This window comes from Ixodes scapularis, unplaced genomic scaffold, assembly GCF_016920785.2.
Source record: "Ixodes scapularis isolate PalLabHiFi unplaced genomic scaffold, ASM1692078v2 PGA_scaffold1__304_contigs__length_218370807, whole genome shotgun sequence".
Taxonomy (NCBI): Eukaryota; Metazoa; Arthropoda; class Arachnida; order Ixodida; family Ixodidae; genus Ixodes; species Ixodes scapularis.
The window spans coordinates 212,789,093-212,807,304 of record NW_024609846.1 but is presented as its reverse complement, the minus strand read 5'-3'; positions in this window follow the sequence as shown (position 1 = coordinate 212,807,304).

The window sequence follows — 18,212 nt, the reverse complement described above, 5'->3', positions numbered from 1 at the left end:
TCCGGTTTCAGGCGCACTGGGGCGGCTGGTTCTTCCTGCGTGAGATTGGTGTAGCCAGGTCTGCGCAGCGTTGCTCGGCCCGTTCGGGTGGCGCTGAGGCGTGTCAGCTGTCCTGTTCTTTGCGCTTCGACCAGCTCTTCCACCATGTTGTGGACCCCCAGCATCAGGAGTCGCTTCTTTGACGTACTTATTGGTAGACCAAGGGCTGTCTTGATCGCCTTGCGGATCGAGGAGTTTAGCCACTCCATTTCGGCGATGGTGAAGTTGTGAAAGGGCACATGATATGTGAACCGGCTCACAATGAGGGCTTGATAGATTCACAGCGTATCCTGTTCACTGAGCCCCCTTTCCGATTAGACGCCCGTCGGATGAGGTGGGCTAGTATGTCGGCTTGTCTGCGCAGGAGCTCCACGGTGTGTCGTGCTCCGCCGTGGTTTTGGAGGTACATGCCAAGGGTTCGTAGGCGCTCTACCCGGGGTATAGGTGTATTTCCTAGCGTAAGGTCGATGGTCGGCGCGTGTTTGTTCAGTACTGAGCGTTTTTGAATCACCGGGAGCTCGGATTTTTCACTTGCGCAGGTTAGCCCTGCCGCTCCCGCGTAGTCTTGCGTGACGTTGATTGCTTCTTGCAGTCTCTCCTGGATTTCTCCCTCCGACCCTGTGGTGGTCCACACCGTGATATCGTCGGCGTAGAGGGCGCGTCGCAAGTGTGGGATTTTGTTGAGTTTGTGCGGGAGGCCTGCCATTGCCACGTTAAACAGCAGGGGCGATACAACTGATCCCTGAGGTGTCCCTCGTCCTGTTAGACGAATGGGGTCCGAGCGGATGTCACCAATCCCCAGGGTGGCGGTTCGATCCATAAGAAAGGATCGCACATAGTTGTATGCCCTTGCATCGCAGTGGATCTCGGTGAGGTTGCGTAGAATAGCATCGTGCGAGACATTATCGAAAGCCCCCTTGAGGTCGATGGCTAGCACCGCCCTCGTCTGGGCTTGGCTTTGAAAGTCCAGGACCTCTTCCTTTAGTTGGAGGAGGACATCTTGCGTGGAGAGGCGTGGTCGGAATCCATACATGGTTTCCGCAAAGTACTCTTGTTCCTCGAGATATGGTTGTAGTTGTGACAAGACGACGTGCTCAATGAGCTTCCCCACACAAGACGTAAGCGAAATGGGTCGTAGGTTTTGAAGTCCCAGTGGCTTGCCAGGCTTAGGGATAAGTGTAATGTCCGCGTGTTTCCATTCCTCCGGGATTCTTCCTGTCCTCCAGACCTTGTTGAAATATCGGGTGAGCGCCGTAATGGAAGCGTCGTCGAGGTTGTGCAGCATGTTGTACGTGACTCCGTCTTTCCCCGGGGTTGTGGTGCGCGTAAGCTTGGTGAGGACAGCTTGTATCTCCGATTCGGTGAAGTCCGCGTCTAGCTGGCTCGGCTCTTCCGTGTAGGAGTACTCTGCATAGTTGGGGCGTGGGCCGGCTGCGAGGTATCGGGATTCTGGTTCCTTCACGATGGAGGGTTCGTCCCGCTGCAGTCCGTGCAGAAGTTTGGTGACGGCCTTGGATGTCTCAGTCTTGGAGCGCGATGGGTCCAGCAAGGATCGGAGGATTGCCCAAGTCTTAGCGGTCCCAAGCGTACCACGCAGCCCGTGTCATAGTTGGTTCCAATTGCTTTCCGCCAAGGTAATTGCGTAGTCTTCCGCCTTTTGGTTGAGCTCGGTGATGCGCAGTCGCAGCTTGCGGCTGAATCTCTGCGTCTTCCACCGCTTGGTGAGTCCTCGCCGCGCGTCCCACATGTGGAGGAGATGGGGGTCTATCGCTGGGGTGTCGATGGTAGTATTGACTTTCTCGGTTGCTTGATCGATGTCTTCATGGAGCCGTTGGGTCCACTCCTGGATGGAGATAATGTGCTGCTGTCTGAACTGGTCCCAGTTCGTGAGTCGAGCGGGTCGAAGCTTTCGTGTTCTACGGCCTCCATCGCACACCTCGGTCTCCAGGATGTAGTGGTCACTTCCCAGCGTTTCGTCCAGGTTGGACCAGCTACACGAGGTCTGCGTGTGGACTAGGGTTACGTCTGCGCACGTGTCGCGACTAACGCTGTTGCCCATTCTTGTGGGGTGTTCCGGTTCTGTCATGACGGTAAGGTGATTGTTGGCGATGGCTTGTGCTAACCTGCGTCCCTTGGGGTTCTCCTTCACATATCCCCAGGTCGGGTGGGCCGCATTGAAGTCGCTCACGATCACTAGGGAGTTTGTTCGGGGCTGAACAACTTGGATCGCATCGTGGAAGAGGGCTCTGAAGTCATCGGCCTTCTCGCTTGGGGAGCTATAGACGTTGAGCACGAAGAAGCTGGGGAGCGTCTTTTTCTTGGGTAGGATATCGAGTAATGTGTGGGGTATATGTCTATGCTGCTGGAAGGAATGGTTTATTACGGAGATGTGTTTCGCGAAGAGGGTTGCCGCTCTGTACATTGTAGCCTCCGGACCGCTATCCATTTGCATGAACATTGTATATCCAGAGGGGCTCGGAGGACAGTTTGGCTCTTGTAGTGCGATAATATCCGGTGCAAAGTCTCTTCTGCCGATGTAATGCATGAGAGCGCCGCGCTTGCGCCTGTACGCTCTACAATTCCATTGCCAGATTGTTGGTTTGTGTTTCTCGGACGGGGTTAGGGTTGATGATGAATGGGCTGTCGGTTTTTGGCTTGCCATATTAGATCTGAGGTGTGCCGGGGGACTCCTGGGTCGTGGGGTTGGGCAGGATTTTCGCGTTGACCGTTGTTGGTGTGGGTAAGGTGCTGCTTGTGATGGCGACCACGGACTCGTTGGGAATGGGGACCATGATTCTGGATTGCGCGATTTCGCGCACCTGAACTGTGTGTTCCGCCACCTGCTTCATCAAGGGCTCGATGAGGGGTTGTATGATCTGCTGGAAGCGAGACTCTTCTTGTGAGATGATTTCTTCCGCAAAGCTACGCATCTGAGCTTGTACGTCATTAGAGAGTTTTAGAATAGGGGGCCCCAACGTTTTGGGGAACCCAACGCTTTGGGGTACCCAACGCAACGACACCTCACGCAGCGTGTTTATAGAATAGGGTTTGTGACGACGCAACGCGGCACGCTCGCCTTTTTCGCGTGCAGCGCCATTGTGGACAACGAACGAACTTCTTAACAGTGAAAAATTATGAAAACGTAAAACATGTGCGCTCAAACGACACTTGATTGTGGCTTGCGGCTCAAATAATAGGGACGGTAACACCAGTTGGAACGGCACAGCAAGGCTCATCTGCCGACCGTCTCTGAATCAGAAGATTTACTTGTCTGGTCACAAGAGAGTGCACGCCCTCAAATACCAGGCTATCGTGTGCACCAATGGAATTATCGGCGAACTCGACTGGCCATTCCCCGGTCACAGGAACGACGCTGGTAGGTGTAGCTTGCTTTTAGCCCATCCTGTAGCTGAAGCAGCACGACAGATATAGAGTTTTATAATAGGGACCCCCAAAGGCTTTGGGGCCTCAAAGAAATAGCGGCTCAGCACAGCGCATGCCTAGAACCCAAACTCCGTTTGGGGTTTTGGGTTAGCACGCGCCCCAACGTGAAATTCGAGAAATAGCGTGGGGCCCCCAATTGCTTGGGGGCGGGTTGTGTCGGCAAACATGGCGGCGCCCTTTCCGCTCGCTCCGGTGCAAATTCGTCATGGTCGCTGCAGTATTAGCCAATTTCATTGTCAATGCGTAGTGCAACCGGCTTTCGCTTTGCTTTATCTCGCTCAAGTTGCAAAGAATGAGCGGTGGGCTCGCCCCATTATAAGGATAGCACCTGATTCTGGCCGTTCCTAAGCATAAACATACGTCATAACTGTTGACATGGTGACGTGTTGCTACTCCGTGGCAAAAAGCTCGTTCACACAAACCTTTTATTTTTCTTTTTTTACGTTAGGTTACGAAAAGTCACCAGGAAATCTGTGCTTCGTATTGAACTGTGCCGGCAGCAGGTCGACCCGGTCGAGGATGGCCCGCGTTGAGAAATTTCTTCCGATTGTTTCGGAGACTCTTTCGGCAATTGAAGTCCATCTCCTGAAATCCTGGAATGGGTTAGTGGCGTACACTTAGCGTAGCACATAAATGCCATCGTCGATCGAGAAGCGAACGCGCGCGGGAGTCTTCTCTTCCGCCATTTTCTTCTGACCTTGGATCGGCCTCGACTCGTTCGGCCACCCCGCTTCGGGTGTAGCCAAAACAATACAATCCGTAGCGCTCGAATTTGGCGCTTGTTCTTCTAGTAACATAGAGAGTTGAGCTAGTTGGTACTTAGGAGACATACCCAAAACAGCGCACAAGCACAGGAGGAAGATAACAAAACACAGGAAGGGGCGCTGACTCCCAACTTATGTATTGTGAAAGAAAGAGAAAGAGAAATCTTCAGATATGAAGTCTACGTTACCCACGTTGTTGTTTTTCTTTCCTCTTTTTTCTCATATTTTTTTCGTCGTGACCTTATAATGTCAGCTTTCTCCTCTTCTACTGCAACTTAGTAGTGTACCTGTTCTTATTCTTTCTTCTTTTTACCTTGTGGGTGCGCGTGGGGCTTCATGTCTGAAGCTTCCTCTTTCTCTTTCTTTCACAATACATAAGTTGGGAGTCAGCGCTCTTTTTCCTGTGTTCTATTTTCTTCCTCCAGTGCTTGCGCGCTGTTTTAGGTATGGCTCGTTCTCGAATTTTTTGGGCGTTCGTGTGCGCTTTGACCATCTGCAGCCGAAAATTTAGGCCTTCAACTATGCCGAGACTGAGACGAACGCGACCGCGCATACTCTGCGAACAGCTGCACTATTTAGATCTGAGCTGGAGCGACTTTGAAGCCTTGAAATACTTGTTTTCAAGATGCAGGTATCGTGCCACGAACGAAATCTGCTCGGAGCCACGGGTAGCAATACGTTGCCATGTCAACGGTTACCGCGTATGTTTAGGCTTAGAAATGGCTACAGTCGGGGACGATCTTTAAAATGGGGCGAGCCCACCGCTCATTCTTTGTGATTTGAGCCCGATAAACCAAAGCGAAAGCCGGTTGCACTATTCATTGGCATTGAAATTGGCTTATGCTGCAGCGACCATGACGAATTTGCTCCGAAGCGAGCGGAAAGGGCGCCGCCATGTTTGCTGACGCAACCCGGCCCCAAGCAACACTCTAAGAAAAAAGCGTGCCAACTAGCACCTTTTAGGGTTCTTTCGCTTGTCCAATGGGCGGCACCCTTAAAGGTGCAGAAAAGAACCCACAAAAAGGGTTCTTTCTAATGAACCCTATTTCGGGGTTCTTTTCGGATCGTTTATTGGTTCTTCTTAATGAACCCTATTTTTGGTTCTTTTCAGAACGCTTCTGGGTTCTATTTAACGAACCCTATTTAGGGGTTCTTCTAGGATCCTTTTTTGGTTCTTCCTAATCAACCCTATTTCGGGTTCTTTCCCGAACCCTTTTTGGTGCTCTTGATGAACCCCATTTCGGGTTCTTTCTAGAACCGTTTCTGGTGCTCTTAATGAACCCTATTTCAGGTTCTTTCCAGAACCGTTTCTGGTGCTCTAAATAAACCCTATTTCAGGGTTCTTTTCGTATCCTTTATTGGTTCTTCTTAATGAACCCCATTTGGGTTCTTTCCAGAACCCTTTTTCGTGCTCTTAATGAACCTTATTTCGAGGTTCTTTACGGTTCCTTCTTTGGTTTTTCTTTATGAACCCTATTTCATGTTTTATTTGGAACCCTCCTTGGTTCTTTTAATAAATCCCGAGTTCTTTAGATTATGTTGGCGTTATTTTAGTAAACCATATTTTGTACTTCTAATCCTCTCTTATGACAAATGAGTTTTTTTTACATTCCTAGTTAGTTTTTAGTAAATCGTATTTCGTATTTCTTGCTTTACAAGGTGCATTTTTTTCTACCAACCAAAGTGTCTTTAGATTGTTCATTAATCGCTAGCACTGGGCCTTTTCGACAGGTTGACAAACATCAGTCTGGCCAGAGTCAACACACTTCATTCCTGTACGTAATTAACTAGGTGACAGACAGAACAGTAAACATCATGTCCAATCATATACTTTATTGGAGTAGCAAAAATTGATTCTTCTGTTCGCAGTAAAAAAGCTAACAAAATTCGAAACAGTTTCAAGACGAGACGGGTATCACTGCCAGCAATGTGCACACAGCTTCTACTGTCGTTCTGATGTCGCTCACTGTCAGGACACCGTCCAAAAAGTTGTCAAATTCATTTTCCTGGAGATGGATGAGTGGCATCAGTGTCCGGACTTCCTACAACAAGAAAGCAAGAATATGAACACATGTATTTTCCTCTGTATTATTATGCTGCGAGTTGCTCATTCGCCGCGCTTTCAGATCAATTATAATTGTATAGGTTTCACTAAGCATTTTATTTCTCGTTTAGCCTTACGCTCTAAAACATACCCGCAGATATGATTTCCTTCAAAACATTTAGTGGGTCAATCAGTGCGATCTAGAGAGCGCGACCAGCGGATGACGAAGCGTCCCCTTCGAAGCCCCCTTCGCTACAACAATGTATAAAAGCGAAAAATGGTACGCAGCATCAAGCGTTCCCTTTCCATCCAAGAAGTAGTAAAGGAAGAAGATCGGAAGTCAATGAATTACAATATATGTGCAGTACACACGTAAAACAATGCCCAACGTGCCACCGAATTTTCTCTGCTTTTAAAAATGCCCGCGCGTCCACTCGAGGGGCCGATCAATGCAATCTACGAAGAAAACTCGGCCAATGGAGAAGCTGAAAATATGTTTGACTTAAAAATGAAGTCTGTAACGTGACACTGAGCATGAAGTCAGTACGTGAACCGCCATTCTCAGTGACATCTCTCGCTTCATTCATATGTCTAAACATGCTTTGGCCTTTTTATTCGCCGAGCTCTCTTCGTGGATTGGTGTGATTGGCTTCTCGAGTGTTCTGCGGGAAGTAGATGCACAGGAATTTTAAGCATGTTTCTAGAAACGTTGGTTCTACCCATATTTAATCCTTCTTGCCCTACAGTCAGTAACAGGTTAAGAAACAATCTACGAGCTGGAGAGGAGGAAGCGGACAGAAGCTTGTAGGGGAGAGGAGAAACCTTCTCTCCATTTCAAGCGTCCATCGGCTTTCTTCTTTTAGATTTTTCTTAACCTGTCATTGACTTTAGTCGCTTATATTTTCTCTATATTATTTTTAGAAAATAAAGCAAGGATATGTTTTATATTACTAGCTCGTATATTGAAGATATAACCCTGACAAGTTTGCATTACCATCTGTGACAATGCACTATACTCGGGGGTGACTTGGGCAACTTTTTTGGCAATGTGTAGTCGAAGTTAAAAACGCCCGCGCATCTTAAGCAATCAAGGCTATGCACACGCACTCTTCACTTCAGAAACGCCACAGAAGTTTTTTCTGAGTATAAGTTAACCCTGTCTTAAACGAATGGCCCCGATAAGCGGTCATCAGTTCGTAATGATGTAGTAAGTTAACCCAGCATATTTATGGTGGACGAAGGTAAACCTCTGCGTCGTCGCAGTCTGAAACTTGTGCTAGATTACAAAAACACCAACTAAAGTATACCTTCAAGCAGCTCTTCGAGGTTCAGAGTGACGTTCTTTTCCTTTGAGGAGCACCTGTGTAGAAGCTGTAAATGCCTCAATCTTGGCTCCCATGTCCTCCGGATGTCTTTGCCGAACGGCAGTTTAACGTCTTGTAGTAACTGAAAAATAAACAACGAATGGACAGTGTTGCTTGTTTACAAAAGTACATTTATGCGCTATGAATTTGTACACAATGATTGTTTACACACACACACACACACACACACACACACACATATATATATATATATATATATATATATATATATATTAACTAAATGACCACTTACTGTCACTACAGTGGAGTAGGGCTTGGCGTCAATTAAAATAATTTCGATTTACGTTTTCTTTTATATTGACTAGTTAATCAATTTATAGGTCGCGCTGATCTCGAGGAAAGATATTGTGTCCAGAAAAGGCCTAGAACAACCGATTTTTTTCTTTGACAAGTTTTTACTACGTCTTATAAGGCTTAGTACACAACAACTTGTCATTGTGCCTCATACAGAAGTAAGGCATGGCTAACATTTAAAATAAAATATATGTACATATTTGTACAATAACAAGTTCAAATATCAACTTGCCGTTGTGCTCATACACAAGAAAAGCATGGAAAACATTTAAAATAAAATATTTGTACGTTATTATTTAAACTTCAAAACCACTCTAGATAATAATCATATAAAACACTTAAGTAGCCATGAGAGACAATTGTGTTATAAACACAAAAAAAGAATTAAATGAATATTCTTTTTACTTTTTTGTTTATAAGACTTTTCGTAACTCTAAATCCAACCAATATGCCTGTTAAACTCACTTGATTCAGAGTAAACAATAGTTAATTAATCGGAATGTTAACTAATTGATTGCCTAGCCTTATTACGAGGTAAAATTATTTAATTTAGCACGTATCAAAAGCCCTTATCTCATTCACAGGCGATAAAACGGGTAGTAAGAAACTTTTGAAGTCCTGATGATCTGTAAAAATCTTGAAACTTTAAGACTAAATATAAAGAAGATAATATTGAGTTACCATTCCGGGAATCGTCATTGCCGGAAATTCCTCAAGGACTGTGAGGGCTCCAGCATCGCTGAGGATCCATTCTTGGCAAGACTGAAACGTCCGCATCATGCGGTCTTGTATCAAGTCGACGTTCAGGGGCGCTTTAGTTATCTCTTCGTTCATGAGCAAAACATGACGGCGAGCACTCACGGCGTCTTCACATTTGTGAGTATCAACGAATCCCTAAAATAAAAACAATTTGTTACGTTGATGCGCCGTTTACGCCTGTAAGCTATTTACATAATAGTTGCAGCACTGAATATAGGACCAAATATAACAGTTATTTTTATCAAACATACATCCACATTTGTGCAAACACAAAATGCACAAAAAGTTCGCGCCTGTCGATTTCCGCACAACACTCCGAGAGCCAATCGTTGCAACCTGCGAAGTCCTCTCAGCGAATGACGACGCGGAACATACGTTTAGACCAAGAAATGCAATCTGCGCTGTTACATTAAGCAAAGCAAGCGGGACGTTTTTCATTCCCTGATGTCGCAGACAGCATCTTTGGGTCTAACCAAATGTTCGGCATCCTCATTAGTTGAGCGGTGCCGTAAATTGCAGTGATTGGCTCTCAGAGTGCCATGTCCCTGGCCGGTCAAAAAACAAAAACGTTTACAGCACCTATTCGCTCACGTTTATTGGGGCCATAAATACGGATACATTAGCTAATTAAAGCCCGGTAACATACGTTGTTACATTTACGAAGAGATATCATTGCTCATTTCATTCGCGCTGTAAATTCGAAGTTCTGTTCTTGAGATCTTTCTGGCGGAAAGCTTGAACTCAGCATTTTGTCATATTATATATAGTCAGTATTGTAGTAATGAAATCAGTGTTCGCTTCAAAAACGTTTTTTTCTTGTGTAGTTCAACATACAAGACTGTAAAATAATGTTTTTTTTTTTTTTTGCAACGTGCTTGTTTGGACAACTCCAAGTTAAAATAGCATAAAAACAAATTTCAAACGACAAGTAGCTTAATTAATAAGAAGCCGCCCCCTGTCCTACTTATTCTGCCTATGCATCAAACAATTTCCGGCCATTTTGAGCACTACTGTACTTATAGCAATTTTCAAGATAAATTATAAATATTGCCTGATTAGAAGTTTTACCTTGAAATGATGAACAGGCCGATTGCAGTTCGTTTTCAAAAAGCCACCAGCAGACGTCTCCAATCGTCCATGTGCTCATGTCCGCTGACATGTTGCAAGTGATGGCTAAGAGGAAAGGGTGGAAGGTACTTCCTTCTAGAGCTTCAAACCCAAAGGGAGAGGAGGTCAAACATTGTTCCGATCCGCCACTCGTACGAGCGAGTGTGGCACTCCCTCGAGCAACGAAACTAGATCCTACCGAAGAAAGGGTAAAAACACAGGCGAGCTGGTGAAGAACTTCCATCGTAAACCGGAGACACGGAAAAATAAAAAAAAAACGGACAAAACAACAACAACTAGATCCTGTTGGCTCCAGTGACCTTCAGCGACCCATTCCTGTTCACCGCTAAGCTGACAGCGCGGTGGAAGCTACGTGCTTGCCGAACCAATTAGTCGCCTGGTTTTTATCACCTGACACCTTTCTCTGCGGTTGTGATCACATGGTGCAAGGCAGAAGGTTCACTGGTCAAACGAGCATGACGTTCCCAACGAACTGTCAGCCTAGTGGTGAGCAGATTAGCCCCCGAAACGTCGCTTTTGAACACATTACGGCTTATCTTCTGGGGTGCCGTTGAGCTGCCTGAACCATGGTTCGCTGGCGAAGATAATATGCAGATGTCATCGCTTTTCCGTCCTTGTCTGCCAGGAAACACGGCGATCACGTCACCAAGCATGTCCGTCAGCCGCCCGTAAAATTGTTGGCAGTTCACTCTCTTGCCAAAAATAAACACAAAATAAACAAGAGCGAAATTCTCGATTCGGCGTGACACCTTCCGGCAACGGAAACAATCAACACACTGTGTTGAGCAACGCGTGTTGGCCTATTTGGTGGCTGAGCGACTTTTGTGCCGGCAGTACGACAACGCACCTAGATTCGATGATTCAGTGTCCGGTCAGTGACGTGTTTTTTATAGGAATTTATCATAATAGAGGGCTTGGAAACAAGATTGAATGATAATCGAGCCTATTTTGGAACTCGAAGGAGAAGTGATAATAAATCAATCAGAGAGAGCGAATTGATGTCGCTGACAAAGAATTTTTCTTCCAATCGGAGCCACCTCCGAACCGTCGATTGCCCTTTCTGAACAAATATTCGCTCAGTTAAGCGCCACGTCACGAAAATGCTGGGCGTGCAGGCGGCGCTTATCCCTTTTACACTAGAAATGGGAATCGAAAACATAGAACCAGCCCAAAAACCGGAAAAATGGCCCCGGACAAAATTTTTCGAATAGAAAACTCGGACAAAATGGTTCAAATAAATTTTTTTCGTATTTTTTCTCGCTCCTTATTTTTATTAGCTTTAATTGGTACAATCCCAACATATAAAAAGATAAATATTCGTATAATGCAATACATTTTTTTGTGAAATAAACATTTCATTACACAAAGAAACTAGTTGTAAATGTGTGCTACGTTTGGCTTCACTCAAAACGTCTTCTTGTAGCTCTTTTCAACAGAGCTAGAAGAGGGAACTCCTTTAAAGTAAAACATCAAGTTCACAAAATGTAACTGTACGGCATCAATTTAAAGCTTCGAGCGGGAGATCGGAAAGAGTTGTATCAAACAGTAAAATAGATTGTTGGGCTAGTTGGTTGATAGGCATAATGAAAAAGAATGCAAAATAAACGGTACAAAGTCGAAGAAAAACACGCACGAGACAGGTGCCTGCCCTGTGTGTGTGTTTCTCCAACATTGTCGCGTCTATATTGAGCTTCTTTTTTTTTTATAGTCTCTACAAAAGTTGCATTATAAGAGCATTGAATGTACTTAACAGAACTTCAGAGTAGCACCTTATTAAAAGATGAGTGTCTAAAATCACTTGGGACCATTCTCTCCGGGATTGCACTTGGGACCATTTTGTCCGGGGCCGTTTCGTCCAGGGCCATTTCGTCCGAGGCCTTTTGTTCTGCATCCTATCATGCCATATTGCTCGCGAAAACTACGAGAACAGCAACGACCACGTTTCTGTGTTGTTGTTTTTTCCTCATGCCATCCCATTCTCCTAACTCTTGGTGGGCGACCTCAAAGTAGCGAGCGGGGTTCAACGGCGGACGGAGCACTCATTTCTTACACTGCACATAAATTTGAACGCACAGCATATCGAAGTTTAGTTTTGCTTCACTCAAAACGCACTTATAGAATATGCCTATGGGATTATTTCGGGGTATCCTTCTAGACATAACTGCTCCTTGAAATCGAAAAACCACCATTTACAGACTGATTTATTTTTGAAGATAAAGATGACTGCAACACATCACTTGAACCTTCCGCGCAGCAGGATTTTTGATGCCCTTCGCGGATGGGTCCCAACTCTATTTTTGCGGCTCGACGCGTGCCGTGAAACAATCAGAGGCGCCGTATTGGGAGACGGGTGGTGTCATGACTCATGACCACAAGCTAGGACAACTGCATTCTATACTAAAACAAAAAAAAAAAACGTTCCTCTGTTCTATTTTTTTTTCATTCACACGCGCAGTTATACGTATATTGTTTAAACACGAAAGCAAGTTAAAAAATAGCTTTTGTTACAAAAAAAACACGACGCCGCTTAATCACCGTATCACTCATTCATCGCAACATGCACTTTTTTGTGTGTGTTGCTCATTCATCGAAGTTTTGCACCTTTGACAATTTGTATGCATTTTTTGGGGGTTGGGGGAAATAAACTACACAATCGATTTCCGGAGGTACAGATTTCTTCAAATAAACTTTAATTCAATGACCCGTTTGGTTTATACAAATGAGTACCTAAGAGTAGCTTTATACTAACATTTCTTACTAAATAAAACACGGCGAGCAGTTACGCTTGCAAACGAACGCCAGTGTTCAAACCGCTGAAGCAGGTGGCCCGGGAGTCAAAGGCATCGAAGCCTGTTTCATCTGTGGTCCGAGGCGAAGATTATCTCGGTGTGGTAAACAACACAACGCGACTTGGTAAATAACTACGACATTCCACCTCTCTAAGCTTTCTAGGACTTGACAGCTCGCACGGGCAGCTTTGTTTCCACAGAATGGCGCACCCAATTTCTCGCGTGCAAAGCCTTTCGAGCCTGGTCATTGTGTCCCTCTATCCGGTAGAAGACTTAAGTGACCTCCTTTTTCCAAAGATCGCTTTATCTCTTTCCTGGCTGCAACAAGAACCCTTTTCGCTCTCTCCAGGCCGGAAACTAGCTCTGCATTTCTTTTTTTACTTTGCGAGGGGTGCTTTTGGTTGAGAAAGCACGCTTCTAAAGGATCTTCCCCGAAATCGGTTCTTGTTTAGCGAAAAGAACCCTTTTTTGCTCATTTGGCTCCTTTTTTTCTGAGAGTGAACCCAAAGCCCCAAACCGAGTTTGGGTTCTGCGCATGCGCAGTGGTGAGCCCCTATTTCTTTGGGGCCCCCAAATTTTGGGGGCCCCTATTCTAAAACTCTCTATAGACCCTTTCCGAAATTCAGTCTGGCCACTTTGATCACAATCATCATCATCTGAAAAATGGCATATGTGCCATACCAATGGCGGCTTTCGATCTGCTGATGAAGGAACATGTTGAACATACTCCTAAGCTGAGGATTCGAGTCCTATACATTCTAGACGTTAGCGCGTTGCGAAACCGGAATTGAATGCAAACGCTGCGTAAGTGTTCATTTCTCTAATTCGAGCCCAGTGAACCTGTTAGTGGCACAAAATCGACTTCGAAACCCCTTGACTTATAGAACTTTATCAAGGCGTCTGTCTGGGTTGGCGCTTCGTTCTGACTGGTTGCATCGTTGTGGGAATCGATACTGGAAGAGATGATCCAGAAAAACCTGGATAGCGAAAAGTTTATTCTCGTCTGCCGTTGACATGCAAAAGTGACGGTGCCCGATAAAATACTGCAGGCTACGGGTTCATTGCCGCCATTGGTATGGCAAAAGTTAAACCGCCATATCAGCCACCAGATGGCACTGAATTTCGGAAAGGGTCTATTGTGGATGACCTTGGCCAGCTCACAGGCTCGCCTGTCAAGCTCACCCATCATCTCGGCCTGGAGCGCCTTCAACTTGGCGTTGGATTCTTCTCTGAGCTTTTCTAGGGTTTGGTCTGACGTCGCTTGCGCCTTTAGGGGGGTAAGCTCGCATTCTGATGTGGGGCTGGGTTCAGGGGTTGTGGAGGGTGGCGGTGTGAGGGAAGTATGGGTTTGAAGGGGTGCGGCTCCGTCAACCTTACTTTACTCGCGGGCTCGCTGGGATCGGAGAGCTCAGCCGCCGGGACGGCGGGTGGTTGACCTGGTGATTCAGGGGGATTTCGGTTCCGCTTCTTAGGGTTCGGCGCCGGTCCTTGTTCCATCGCAGCTACTTCCGCAGGTGTGGGATCCGTGATGGACGCGAATTCCTCGCGCGTCATTGGGTTGTGGCTCGGCCGTGGTCTGGGTTGCGGGTGCTCTACCTTGGTTGACGCCGCAGATGGCTTCTGACGGTCCTAACAGTCCCGTCAGAGGCCTGCGTTGTACTGGAGGTTGGCGGTTTAGCTGGCGACGAACGTGAGCCTTGTTGAGTGGCCCCCGCTGTCTTGCCGGACACTTTGGGTTGGTGGCTGAATGCGACCCACCGCAGTTGACACATTTTTCGTTGCAGTCGTGCTCTTGGTCCGCTGTTCCGGGTTTGCCGCACCTGCAGCATTTGTTTTCCTCGGGATGTGGGCAAACATCCACGCGGTGTCCCAGGCCCAAGCAGGCGGTGCATATTTGTTTTCGGGGTCGGTGTGGTAGGCACCGGTATTTGGCGCCCCTGAAGTACACGTAGTAGGGAACCTTCAGTCCCTCAAAGTTGATAATGGCCGTGTTTGTTTGGCCCATCATCCATGCGCATAGGACCTTGACTCCCTGCTCTCGTATTCTCGTAGAAAGAATCTCGGACGTCGGTCTTGAATCCAAACCCATGATCACTCCCCGGCATGAATTATCTGGCAAAGCGATGTAAGCAAGGATTTCGTATTGGCGGCAGTTGATTGTGATAGCGGGAAGCTCTTGCACCCTGACCGCTACCTCGGGCTCAGGGGTGCTGACCACGACGAGATTCTGGTCGCGGCGTATTCTGATCTTGACCGTGTCAATCTCCGCTGCAGTGAGCTGGGCTGCGTCTATGAAGGCCATAGCGACTTGTTCGGCGCTCCATACTGTGAAATTGAGGCCGTCCCTAGGTCGTACAATGCCCTTGTGGTCATTCACGGGTAGCGGCGGCAGCCGGTTTGTTGGATGGGTCTTGCCGGCTCGTCCGGGCTTCCCAGTCGGTTTGGGGGGTTGGGATTGTTGTGCTACAGCCTGGGCGGCGGCCGCGGCACGTTCTGCGATACGTTTCTGCTTCTTTACCCGTCGGTTGACTACGTCGGTCCATGTGTAGTCACCTGAGCTTTGCGGGGCCGAGTCATGTTCCATGGGTTGGGCGACGCATGTCGTCTTAGAAGGGGTTTGGGACCCGGAATTTTCTTCTGGGTCGGTTCTGCATTCGTCCGAAGACGATAGAGAGGTCATTTCGGGCGGCGCAGGGTCCGTCGAGGGCAGGATGGGACCTGAAATTGCTGACCCAAGGCGTGGTTAGACTGAGCGGCCCGCCGCAAAGACTTGGGCAATCCTATCTTCGGTTAGGCCTAGCGGGTGTGTCCCGGTTCGGATTTTCAAAGGGCCGAAAATAAAATTTCGGGAGGACCTACTTGCTCATATTTAGATATTCCGTGGTCCTGACGACAAGAGCAATCATTTGTTGTTGATTGTGAATCTCGGGTGAGGAAATGAACGAGCTAAGTAGCGCTGAATCGGAGGAGCGAATAGCATACGTGGCGCCCACTTAGACGTCCTCTTCTTCTTCCTACCATTCATCTTCTCATCTTTTTAAATATATCATCTAAAACCCTACCCTGGCTTGACGTTCCTGCGTTCTCGTCCATCCCTCCGGAACCTAACAACGCGTACGAATTTCGGAAAACTGATCGCTTTGGTACACTTGGAATACGTTGTCGTGGTAATTTACCACTAAAGCCACGGCAGCCCCGCAGGCCGCAGCGCACATGAAAATAGGTCAGCAAGCAGACATTCCGAGATCGGGAATCTGATATATTGCTAGTATATGGCAGCTATGTATATCGTGCCTACACGTATAAAACTCTCGTACGAAGTCCAACCACCGAGGCCCGCTCGCACGCATCAAGCTTCGTTTTCGGAGAATTGTGATTACCATTGGGGCCTCAGACTCTCTCAATTTACGAAGCAGCGTGCACCTCGCAGCGTTAAAAGTAGTGATGGGACGAGCCTCTTTCCGAACCGAGATTCGGACCAGAATCTAGAGATTTGGAAAGGTTCGGATAATTGACCGAATCTTCTAGCGATTCGGACGGTTCGGATGAATTCTGAACGTTGCCAGACCACATCACAAACTTCGAAAGAATAGATGAATCCCTTGTTTACTGAAAATATTTATGATACGTGTATTCTAGACGGCACAATAATACGAGAGTTTTATGTGAATGAAATAAGTACTCACTCAATCTTAATTCCTAACCAAAAAGGTGGGGAGTCAGCTAAGCCTTACTCGTATGCGTCCCCGAAGCACGAAGACGCCGAGAATCGCGCTCGACGCCAACGGCGGAGATTAAAGCTTGTAGGTACGCACCATGTGCATGAAACAAAACGACGAGCTAGCCGTTTCTCTTTAGTGACGCCGTAAATAAACCAAAACTGATTTATATTCTCGAACGATACAAGACCGAGGAGGAGTACTGATACCGAACTAACCGAACCTCGGAATTTTCCTAATATTCGTCCGGAAAAGTTCAGAAACTTCCGAATCAACCCGAATTCGAATCCCCGGTTATATTCCCCATGACTAGTTAAGAGGATGTGGAACCTGAAAAGGGACATAAAATAAAGTTTGAACGCGCCGTCTAGAGACCACGTGGTGTCGGGCAGAGGAACTTTCTCTATTCTCTCGCATGATTGGTGTTGTCGCTTCGTGCTTCGCCATGGAGTATTAGTCGTGTTAGTGGCGTTCGTAGCTGCTTGGAGGCAGGTTGGATGCCTGGATCTCTGCCTAGAGCCATCTTTTTCTTGTGTGTAGTGCCACTTATCAAATACAAAGATTATCGAGAGGTAAAATGTTGCCCCCCAAGACAGAGTCGCGTGTGTATGAGGACTCTTCTTTGAAGGCTTTGCAGTTTACCGATTCAACGCACCCGATTTGTGTGCGTGGTTGTAAACTTTACTGGTTTGTACGTAGGCTTTGCCGCTTTGGAGTTGCAGGATAACCACAGAATGATCTTTCTGAACAGTGAAATTAAAATATCGGTCCCTCTTTTGTGACATTCCTTTCTAAGGTTTAGAGTTTGGCCTCAAATGACGTATGGTAGCACCTTGCTGAGTCGTACGTTGCCGCGAGCGATTGAGAGTCTGTTTGGCATCCTAATATGGTGAGTGCTACACGCTCATTCAAGATTTCGAGCAGCGACGTTAATACATGTTGGCAACCAAAATGTGTCCAAGGGGTGCGGCAGGAATTTATTTGAAAATCGTTTTTAAGGCGCGCGAACGTCAATTGGTAAAGTTTGGTTGGACTCACTTTTAGTTTAATAATTTTTGCCAGTGACTTTTATTCGTTTCAACAAATGACATGGTCGACTTGTCAGCGGTTGCCGAGTGCTCACATTTCGTTACTTGTAAATGTGACATTGGTTTGTGAAGAAATAAGGCTGCTTCGCATTCCTAGACGCACGCAGCGCATTCCTGGAAGCAGCGCGCCGCCTTTTCCTATTTCACGCCGCGCTCCGGCGCTGATATCACGCTCCCCAACTGCGCAAGCGCGGCGCCCCCTCCGGCTCCACCGCTTCCGTGGTGGTGCATCTGCCTTGCTGTTTCGCTTTTGCTTCTTTGTCATATCAGATGCTCCGTCACAGAAGCCGGCGAGGCCCGACCGGCCTCGCCGGCTTCTGTGAGGGAGCATCTGATATGACGCGTCCCAGCCAACGTTATTAGATTAGCTCAGTTACGGAAATGCTCATAGACGCTGCCTGTACGAGCAGTAACACCCCCCCCCCCCCCCTCACTCACAACGACTCGTCTCCCGTCGTTCGACGCGCCGCACGGTTGCTTTGGTAACTGCAGTATGTTCTAGGGGATACGTGCTTTTCCATGCGCAGCGTCCAGATGGCATTCCACCGTAGTCTATGAAACACACAGTTCGTGAACGAAAATTTAGATGGCGCTTCGAACGGTCGGAGGCGGAATGAAGCGAGTGATGGGGGGTACCCCCTTACGCGGGAGTTCCACAACTGAGCTAATGTAGTAACGTTTGTCCTAGCCAATGGGACATTTTGGTACCCTTTGTGTCGCCGATTGTTTTCGTTCAAGGAGTTTAAAGGTGGACTGAAC